General features: G+C 27.9%; 1 long non-coding RNA gene across 2 annotated transcripts in view; it reads left to right on the forward strand.

Annotated features, from left to right (window-relative positions):
• Positions 1–469: 469 nt before the first annotated feature.
• The window catches only part of LOC100570827, a 21,466-nt gene continuing 11,175 nt past the window's right edge, over positions 470–10,760 (forward strand). For both annotated transcript variants that reach the window (XR_119524.3, XR_511155.2), the window contains exon 1: positions 470–709. This is a non-coding gene — a long non-coding RNA (uncharacterized LOC100570827). The remainder of the gene's footprint in view (positions 710–10,760) is intronic.

The following is a 10,760-nucleotide window of genomic DNA, read 5'->3' on the forward strand; positions in this document are numbered from 1 at the left end:
TCCTTTTGGGTGCAACTCTAAGACAATATCAAGTTAAGCTATGTCGCATAAACTGACTATGCATACGGACATAGGTAACATAACTATTATTCTTGGAAATTCAAAATTATAGTTGGCTCTAACTTGGTCGAAATTTCAATATTTTTTTTTTTTTGAACATTTATAAAAAATACGATCAACAAAACGGCTATCATGGAAATATAAAAAACTCAAGTGCCTAAAAAAAACAAAACTTATGCCACTCAATCAGAACATTCATACTTGATAGTGTAAAAAAAACCGAATTTAAATGTATATTGATTTTCCGCGGAGATGCTAAGGGCGAACGGGACTTTTGGGACATACTATATTATACTGTAGCTACAAAGTACGAAAATTATCGTCGGAAATTCTCCCCTCCCCGAGTTCGAAGCTCAGCCGCAGATGGCGCGTCTGTAGCGTCGGACGAATGTGTACAGAGCCGTCGCCCTGCCGTTCGAGAACATTCGATTCGAGGCTGTTGGTGTACCTACGTTTCACCAGTCCCCGCCATCCGAGTCTTTACAATTTTATTCTTTTTTGCCCTTGCATGTTTTGTTTCTGTACATCGCCGGCCGAATAAATCCGTTTATTCGTTGACTGTATTCCGTTCATTTAACGTTTTATTAAATTCGTCCCGAACAAATCCAAGCCAACCGGATCGGTGCGGCTACGCAGCCGTCGTTCAGTGGTAAGTTACAATGTTATATTTTTCATAGTTTTGCACGTCATAAATTTTAATTATTACTGTTTCGCTCGTTACCTACATAATATCGTTATTGTTTCTTCTTTTCTTTCTTTCTTTTTGCTGTCGGAAAACTCGGGTTAAATAAAAAACATACGTTATTCGCGTTATTTATTATTTTTATTCGTCTCTTTTGTCGCTATAATATGTTTTGGTCGCCACACTAGACGTTTCGTTGTTTTTTATTTAATCCATTACGAATCGAACGCGGACACTTAATAGCCGTCACGGTTTCCCTGCAGTCGCCACTTCACTGTAAAACCATTTCGCCATTTCGACGGAAGGTCAAATTTTCCGTTAAGAAAAAAATAATATTAAATGCACCACCACAGAACGCACAGTTTGGTATACTTGCCTACTTACCTTAATAGGTATAATTAAGTGTGGATGTTGAAGTTAAAAATATTTACATGGTTGTATTCCACCTATAGTTGCATTCTATAGAGTATATATGTTTTAACAGTGAAGTGGATTTACGTCGAAATGGCAACGGCGATTTATTCTAGATCGATTATAAATCAATTCGATATGTATAAACGGAGCACAATTTTATTTTTCACCTATTTGCACACGTCACCAAATGTAATATTGTCTATAGTTTAACTTTTAAAGCGTTTACTTATAAATTATAATATAATATTATGTGTGTGTGTACATGTGTATTTATATACAAATATATTATCTCCCGACAGGATGAAAGATTACATAATATTGTACAATATATTATACTCAATGATAATGATTCAACACACTCACCCGCTTGAAGGTTAATAAAACAAAATTGCAAATTATGTTCAATTTTTTTTTGCGGAAAACCAAAATGTTATCGTGTGACAACGGTTTGTGAGTTGTGACCGCTTTTATATTCACATGACTTAAAGTAAATTAGGTAGCCAAATAGTACACATATTTAAATTCAATTATTTTAGTTTATTTCGTTCTAAAAAAAAAACATTTATTAGTTAATTTAAATAATATACTTAATACATATCCATGGCTAGATGCTCATACCATTGTATCTACATTATCGCAGATCATATAAATGAATATTGAACATTAGATAATATTATGCTTGTCGAAACATTTAATATAATTAGTTGTAAAATAGAGTCGTTATCGAAAATGACTTTGTTCAAATCTCGGTGTGTGTTGTACTCGGACGTCATAAATCGTTTATTATTTTTGATGAGTTGCAGCTCCGCTATAGCATTACAAATAATATCCAATTATTTCAGAAGTTGTTAATTATAATAATACATAACAATACATATTATGTGTGGTACATTTAAAGACCAAAGTTCACACCACGACAGCCAAACTAATCTATATCGATGTGTTTGAAATGCACTGTATTTTAAACGTGATTATTATATATTTTTACTGTTTAGATTTGTCTGTTGTGCCTACGCGTGATATATTATATTATATTCATGAATTACAATATAACATTATGGGTACGCATTTATAACGATTTGCATGCTGAAAAATAACAGCAACTATATACTAATACGAATGATACGATAATATATAATATTATAATAATTCCATATAATATTGTTATCTTTAAAATTTTTTTTTTCTTTCCAATTAAACGGTAGAACACATCATCAATCAAGCACAAAGAAACTCGTATATTATAATATCATACACACGTAATCTATACTAACCTGCAGGTCAACACAGAATAAAAAAAATATAAACTGCTTATATAGGTACACATGATTACATAATAATATAATAGGATGTTTGTACATTCAGTTACAGCCAACATAAAATACTATTATGGCATAATGCTATATTATATTATATTGCTTACAATATAAAATTGTTATTATTATTGTTGACGACGTATTTTCAACATATTTCAGTGTATAGTGGCGTATGTAGGAGGGGGCTTACCGCCCCCCCCCCCTATTGCCCGTATTATTATTACTCTTAAGAAAAAAACATTTATAAGTTTCAACTGTCAACAATAGTAAGCAAGACGTAAATTTCATACACGTCTTACTAATATGAATTTATTTTTGAAAAATCATTGTATTTGCATACCAGTTTCCCCAAAATTATCTGTAATTTTTCGGTAAAAGTATGAACTACTTGTATGAAAGACCTTGTATTAAATTGTATAAATTATTGTAAAAAATAACCATGATGCCTATGTATCGTTATCATTTTAGCTAAAACAAAAACTAACGTTTTACATTTTTAAGCTTTTTGACCTTAAAAATAATAATTTATTATTGACATTTATAGAAAAAAAAACATTTTGATTAATCAAATACATCCAAGTGAGGACGGTATAACCAAACAATTTTACTAAATTTTCATTTTTATTTCTCCAATTATTTTAAAAAGCACTGAGCATTTTCAATTTCGACCTCCTAAAAGAACCAACTAGAATTTATTTTACAATGATGTTTATTTCTTAACCTTTTTTTTCACCTTTTAAGACAATAAAAAAGCTTAGAATTTCTTCAAAAGCATCTTTTTTTGTGGGAAAATGAATCTAGCGGTACTCTGGAGGGTTAAAAGTAAAAAATGTCCATTAGTTTTCAAAAGCGCCGTGAAAAACAAAAGAAAAATTAAGGAAAAACGATCATTTTTACGCTAATTCAATTTACGACAAAATCGATTTTGATTTTTAGTGTAACTTTAAAAGCAATGACTGTAGATACATGACATTTTAACTGAATGTCTATATTAGCATTTCTATACACCATAACATTTTCAAAATGTTTTGACTTATATTTTGAGCTGTTTACGGGCATTTTCAGTTTTCAATTATTTTAGTTTTTAATTCTATAAATATCAATGAAATTTATTAGTTGGGTAAAAAATCTTGAAAATTTAATATAAAACTCCAATATAATATTGTTTCAAAGACAGATGAAAAATATTAATAATCCACAATCACAATTTTTTTTATAATCATTTAAAGTTCAAATATTGATAAAATACGTAAAATTCACGGAAATGTGCAAATTATATTGTGTTAAAAATTCATAAAAATTTTTATATTTAAATCTAAAATTTAAAAATGTAATATATGATTCCTCATAAGATTGGATCTTCATTCGATTTCTCATGTAGCAATTTTTTTTTTGTTGTTATTCAAAAACGAATAACTGTAGTTGCATGAAAGTTTCACTGAATGTTTATATTTTCATTTTCTATACACCACAACGGTAAAAACCATTAACCAAGTACCTAACTGACAATAATAATTGTTAGTATAAAAAAACTCGTACATTATAATATTATACCCATGTAATATATAATAACCGACACAGAATAAAAAAATATAAACTATGAGTACACATGATATACATATTATAGTAGGCCACTTGTTCATTCAGCTACAGCCAGAATAATAATTTATGTTATAATGCTATATTATATAAATACAATGCTTAGAATAATATTGTTATTATTATTGTCGACGACGAATTTTCAACATATTTCAGTGTATAACATTATACATTATATAAAGTTGTACATAATTCGGCAGTCAATGTCTTACAATACGAGTGTAATTTACAGGTAGATAACGAGTTCTATAAAAACTATTATAATATTGTAATATAATTTATTATGTTGTTCGGGACTTCGGGTCATACGGGGATGGTTTTAATGAAATCGAGCGAACGACAATAACATTAGAAAAACTTGTTATTTTTTTTGCTCAATAAATACGACACTGGTTTTTGGTAATTTCTACTTACCTACCCATTGTTTTTTTCTAATGCATAAATATACAATTAATATTTAAAATATTACAATAATGATTCTAAAAATTAAAATATGTTGTTTCCCTTTTTCATTTTTTTTTTCATTTCATTAAATAATTTGTTTCTAGGCTTTAAATGTTCTTGCGCTTCTAATTTGAATATAAGCTCCTGATTGAACTCCGAATAAAAAAATTAATACAATTATGAATATATTACGATGTGACATAAAGATATATTTTTTTTAAATACGAATGTTAAGTAGCGATTTTATAATATTTCTATATTACGTTTTTGGCTATTTTTATCTATTTTTTTTTGATAACAAACCCTCCTTATTAAATAATATTGAATAATTTATTACCTTTTGATAAGGCACGTGGTTGCTTCGAGTAAAGTTTTATGTGCGCTGCAGTGTTGCAGATATTGTAACTACGTATTATAATATTATGTATTGTTTTATCAAAATTTAAAATTTAATAGTGGCCCTATCACTGATCGACCAATCTACCTGTTATAAGTGTGAATTTGTAGTGGCCCAATTACCATGCTCGTATGCGTATGTAGGTACCTACCATTCATTGGTAAGTCACCGCCATAGATATAATATACAACTCGATATCATCGAAGTCGGCCGTCATTTAGAAAACAGGAAATGTTTACATAATAATACTATCGCATTATATATTATGTATATGAAAGTGTATAATATGTATATGAATGAATTTAAATAAATGTAAATAATGCATGCTTTATAAATAGCGGCCGACTTCAACATTGGTCAAAACTGTAGTATAATAAAGAGATGGCTATCTAATAATTGTTGTATATTATATCAGTGGTCACCGAAAACGGGTTGACCAATTACCGGTTTTGTACGAAAACATTGAAAAAATTTGTGGACGGTTTTCTTGCAATATTTCTCCCGTTTAATAGCCAATATCCTTTACGTACTCCAGCCGACAACGCTTGAGTCTCGGCATGTATACGAATGTATTACATGTGTAATAAACGTCGGAGTACAATCTTAATTTTGGAAAAGCTAATTCTGTATGTAATCTATTGGATTTCGCGGCATATCGATAATTGTCGATTCGGCTTCATTTAATCGACCTCCAGCAGGCTCGGGTAAAAAACTTTTACTAATGAAAAATAGTATTCGGAATATGTATTCAAATACTTCATCAAAAATAGTATTCCCAATAAAGTATTTTAAATACTACAATAGTATTCTAAATACTTTTAAAATACTTTTTAATTTTGTTTTAAATATTAAAAAAATGATACTTTTATTCGGTAAAAATGTCCAACGTATAAAATTTAATAATTCTAAATATAATATAATTTAAATTGTTAGTGTAAATTAAAAATATTTTTTTATAGGAATAAAATACTTTTAAAAAATATTCTAAATAATTGTTCAAAACTGTTACAAAAAAGTATTATAAAATTATTCTATATACTTAAAAAGTATTCCGAATATTGTATTTGGAATACTACCCAAAACTGACCTCCAGCATAGGTGTGCGCAGACTATAAAAGCAGGTAGTGCCTGTGTATTATCGTCGGCTCTTTAGTCAACCATTCTACAAAATGCACAACATAACTAAATTTTATATACCTATATAATAATTAAATATATATCGTTTTTCTGTTTTTGGGTATTTTAACATTTTACAATTTTAAAGTGGCAAGCTTTGTATTTGTGAGTTTTTTTTATACTTTTGAAGATTCCTAACAAGTCTTTTTTTAGTTTTGGAATTTTGGCATTTAAATTGTTCATTTAGACTGTATGTATATTTTACTATAGGTTTTGGATTATTTTTATTTGGTCCTGACGAAATTGATATTTAGGTAGTAATTAAAACGCGTTATTAAGTAAACTCAAATTAAGATTTATCTCACAATAATATGATATTCAATAAGATAATACGTAGGCATATTACGTATATTGTATATGTTATATTATATAGCATTAGTTTCTACCAGATTTTTTACAGGTCCCTCACATACCTACCAATCAAACGAACTACGAGTGCATCTCGAGTCGTCTAGCCAATAAGAATAGGAAATAAAAATTAATGACAACACAGCTTGAGAACAACATTTTTTAATTTTATTTAAGAAATCGGTGTAGAATAATATAAAGGAAACGCTATAATTACTTGTGGGTTTTGATTTTTACGATTAATATTGAAATTAAATTACCTACGCAGGTACTAGTAGGTATTATACGGATTTTTCGGGATTTACTTTTATGTTAGGTCTACCTATCTATATTTTAGTGTGGTCGTGGGAAGCTTACTAAGGTAAGCTCACTATTGGTCATCCTAATGTAAGGTATACCTATAGGAATTACAAATGATTTACGGATTAGTTGTATGTGATTATTTTTAAACTGACGTATTCTGGTGCGGGTAGTGGTATTACGGGCTCGAGATGGCCAACATATTGTATGCAAGCATCCGGACAGGTACGTCGGGAATATAATTCTCTGGTATAAGTATTTTTAGTTGAAATTATAATACCTATAATATATGTATTTTTTTTTTTTTTTAATTCCAATCCGTATTACACTGTTGTATAATACCTAATATACATTATTACCAGTACTCGGTTGTTCACAGCGGCCCTGTTGTGGATGGCGTCGTTTTGACGATTATTTATGATGTGTAGGTATCCCCTCAAAATAATATGATATTTAATTAGATAATAGGTAGGCATATAATTTATATTGTGTATATTATATAGCTTTAATTTCTACCAGTTTTTCTACAGATCCGTCAGATACCAATTATACGAACTACGAGTGCATCTCGACAATATATACGATGGAAATAAATATTAATGCGTCACAGCTTGAGATCAACATGTTTTATTTTATTTAAGAAATCCGTGTAGAATAATATAACGGAAACGCTATAGTTTTACTTATGGTTTTTGATTTTTAAGATTAAAATAATATAGAAATTAAATTATCTGTGTAGGTACTAGTAGGTATATTTTACGGACTTCTTGGGATTTATTGTTAGGTATATCTATCTACCTATCTATTTTAGTGTGGTTGGGGGAAGCTTACTAAGGTATTCGTCATCTTAATGGACGGTAGGAATTCCTAATGAGTCACGGATTTGTCTTCCTTAGTTGGGGGATTAAGGGCTTGTGCAAGAAGTTTTTATCAATGAAATGATACGTTTGGCTTAAACATTTAAAATAATTATTAATATATTTTTCATAGCACTTGCTTGTAGGTAGACATATTGGAAGAAGGTTGTTAACAATTATTCTGCGTATCTTTAATTCACTCATGTTGATAATTTAATATTCAGTTAAAATGTCATATACCTACGGTCGTTTGTTTAAGAGTTTCGCCAAAAATCAAAATCGATTTTCTCGAAAACAGATTTTGCGTAAAAACTCCCGTTTTTCCTTAATGTTTCTTTTGTTTTTCACGTCGCTTTTGAAAACTACTGAACAATTTTTACTCTCGACCCCCCAAAGTACCAACTAGAATCACTTTCCTTTCAGAAAAGATACTGTTAAAGAAAATCTAAGCATTTTTACTGTCCTAATAGGTGACAAAACAGACACACAAAAAAAAATACACATCATTGTAAAATCAATACATTCATCGTTCCACTCAGAATCTAAAATGCATAATATACTCAATTTCTTTTTTATAAGCAACTACCACTGTCAATATGGCTGAAAGTTTGTATTACACATACCTATTAAGTAGAAAACAAATGTTTACATTTTGCATATAACTTATTATTACATAACACGCAGGCATTACAGGTAGGTAATCATTTAATTAACAGAAATAAATAGTTGCAAAAAAAATAAATTCATACTAGTTGCAGGTTTCATTCATTTTTGAAACGTTTACTGTCAGTTGTAATTCATATTTAAATTTAAAAATTAAATGTATGGAAAACTATTTCAAGTAATTGTCTATAATTTGTTTTATTTTCGTGCTGTGTAGGTACCTACACGTTTCGTAATTTTTTTTCAGTATTTCTGGTTTTTTTTTTCACGTGACTTGAACATAAATTTGATTCAGGTTCGTAGTTACTTCACCAGAACAAGTTACTTTTGAAAACTTCTAATAAATATTTGAATAATTTGTTTTTAAAAGTCCAATTTCTAAAAAAAAATTGTGTTTAACTTACTTAACTTTGGTTTGGTTCATCGTGTATAGGTTATGTTCTACCGTTTAATTTTGCCCAACTCATTCCAATATAATTTACTTTTGAATAGTTTTATTTATTTTATCTTATGAAATATATTTCCCAGTACAAAATACCCACTATCGATTTCTATCAATTGATTTTCAACGTGCCTACCGTACATTTAAATACAAGTGCAATTGGTATATTGACCGTACAATATAAGAAGTGAAATAGGTAGACTGTTGTCGACTATTCCCTAGGGCCTAGACTATAACTAACTGGTCTGCAATTATATGATTCTACACTGACAGTATAATATCAATTTATTTTGAATTTATATAGAAATTTGTGAAACACTATTTTTTAGGTAACTTTACACTTTCACTGTATTTAAGTATGTTTATTAATAATATTAGTTATAAAGACGTAAAAATAAAGTAGTTTACAAAAGCGCCATAAAAATCAAAAAAAAAAAAAATAAGGAAAACTGAGAAAAACCGAGAAAAACTTTTATGAATTTCTTTCTCAAAAATAATTTATAAAATTAGAAAAATTGCTCATGGTTATATTTTAATATAATATTATGTATATTAATAGTACAAATGAGTCAAAGTAGTTTGCATGGAAAATACTAATATTTATGAATATTTGGTAAAAATTTCAAGTGTCTACGATCGTTGGTATTCGAATTAAAAACAATTATATCAAATATCTTTTAATTGAAATTCGTTAATTTACCACTGAATATCAAATAATAGTATCGTAAGAATTTTAAAATTAGACACTCATAAAAAAATTATGTTACGTTTCAGTTATCTTTTTTTTTTGTTTATTGAAAGTCAACAATTTTTTTAGAATGTTCTTTTAAAATTTAAAATGTTTGGTATGGAAATAAAAACTTTTACGAATTTCTACCTTTTTTACCTAATTTTTAAACTGATATTTAAGCATTTTATGAAGATTATTGTGTTAAATTGTCAAGCTTTTTAATACCAAAACAATTTTTTATCAACATTAATTTTAAAAAAAATTACAAAAATTCAAAAAACTTCCCAAGGCTATAAATAGCGTAAAAGGAGTCAAAATATTTCGAAAATGTTACCATAATTGTAAAATTCTATTATATAAATATTTGGTGAAATTTTCAAGTGTTAGTACTTACGTAGTAATTACGGTTATTACTCTTTGACTTTTATACAAAAAAAAAAAAAATACTCTACTTTGCTTCTCGTAAATACGTACTAATTCATTTATTTCATTATTATAGGTACATTAGTACAAATTATTTTACCACCGTAATAAATTAATAATAAAAACATTTAAATAAAATTTCAATAAATATAAATATAAATTCTCATTAATATTATATTTTTTAATTAAATATTATAAGATAAACAATTAATAATACTATTTTTCAATAGTCCTATTCCTAATACTATTTTTAACTTCGGTTAAACACTAATGTATTTAATACGTCGTTAGTTGAGAACTCATATTTTTTTCCTAGTAATCATACATCAAACCTGTATACAAGTAACATAATATTGATTGGGTACCTAATATACCTATAAATTTAAATTATATTCCTTTTAATTTATTTTTTATTTGTTGACGAAGGAAGTTCAGATGTAAAATATAGCAATGTATATATTACATAAATAATATTACATTAACATTTATAAATATAAATATTATTTAAGATGAATACTAATAATTAAACATAAACTTAAATTTAATTCATACCTATAAACTGGTTTGCTGATGAAATTCATGACTGAATTGACTAGTAAATAATGGAAAAGTCCAAACCGGACTAATTAATCCATCATGAGGCGCCTCTATGAATTGTAAATTCGCATCTACTAACGAACAAGCATTTTCAACCTCTTTTTCCCTACTAAATCCTGTAAAAACTAATTATTTTGTAAATAAAATATTCACTTTTTTTCGCTCAAAATTCCATTCAACACGTCATTGATATTATCTTTTTGTTTTGTTTTCTAATGTCCATATGCATACTCAATCTATGTGTCCCATAAGAGATAGTTTAATATGTTTTATGTGTAGTGATGCGACAAGAGAATATTCTCGAGAATATTC

This window comes from Acyrthosiphon pisum, chromosome X (genome assembly GCF_005508785.2).
Source record: "Acyrthosiphon pisum isolate AL4f chromosome X, pea_aphid_22Mar2018_4r6ur, whole genome shotgun sequence".
Lineage (NCBI taxonomy): Eukaryota > Metazoa > Arthropoda > Insecta > Hemiptera > Aphididae > Acyrthosiphon > Acyrthosiphon pisum.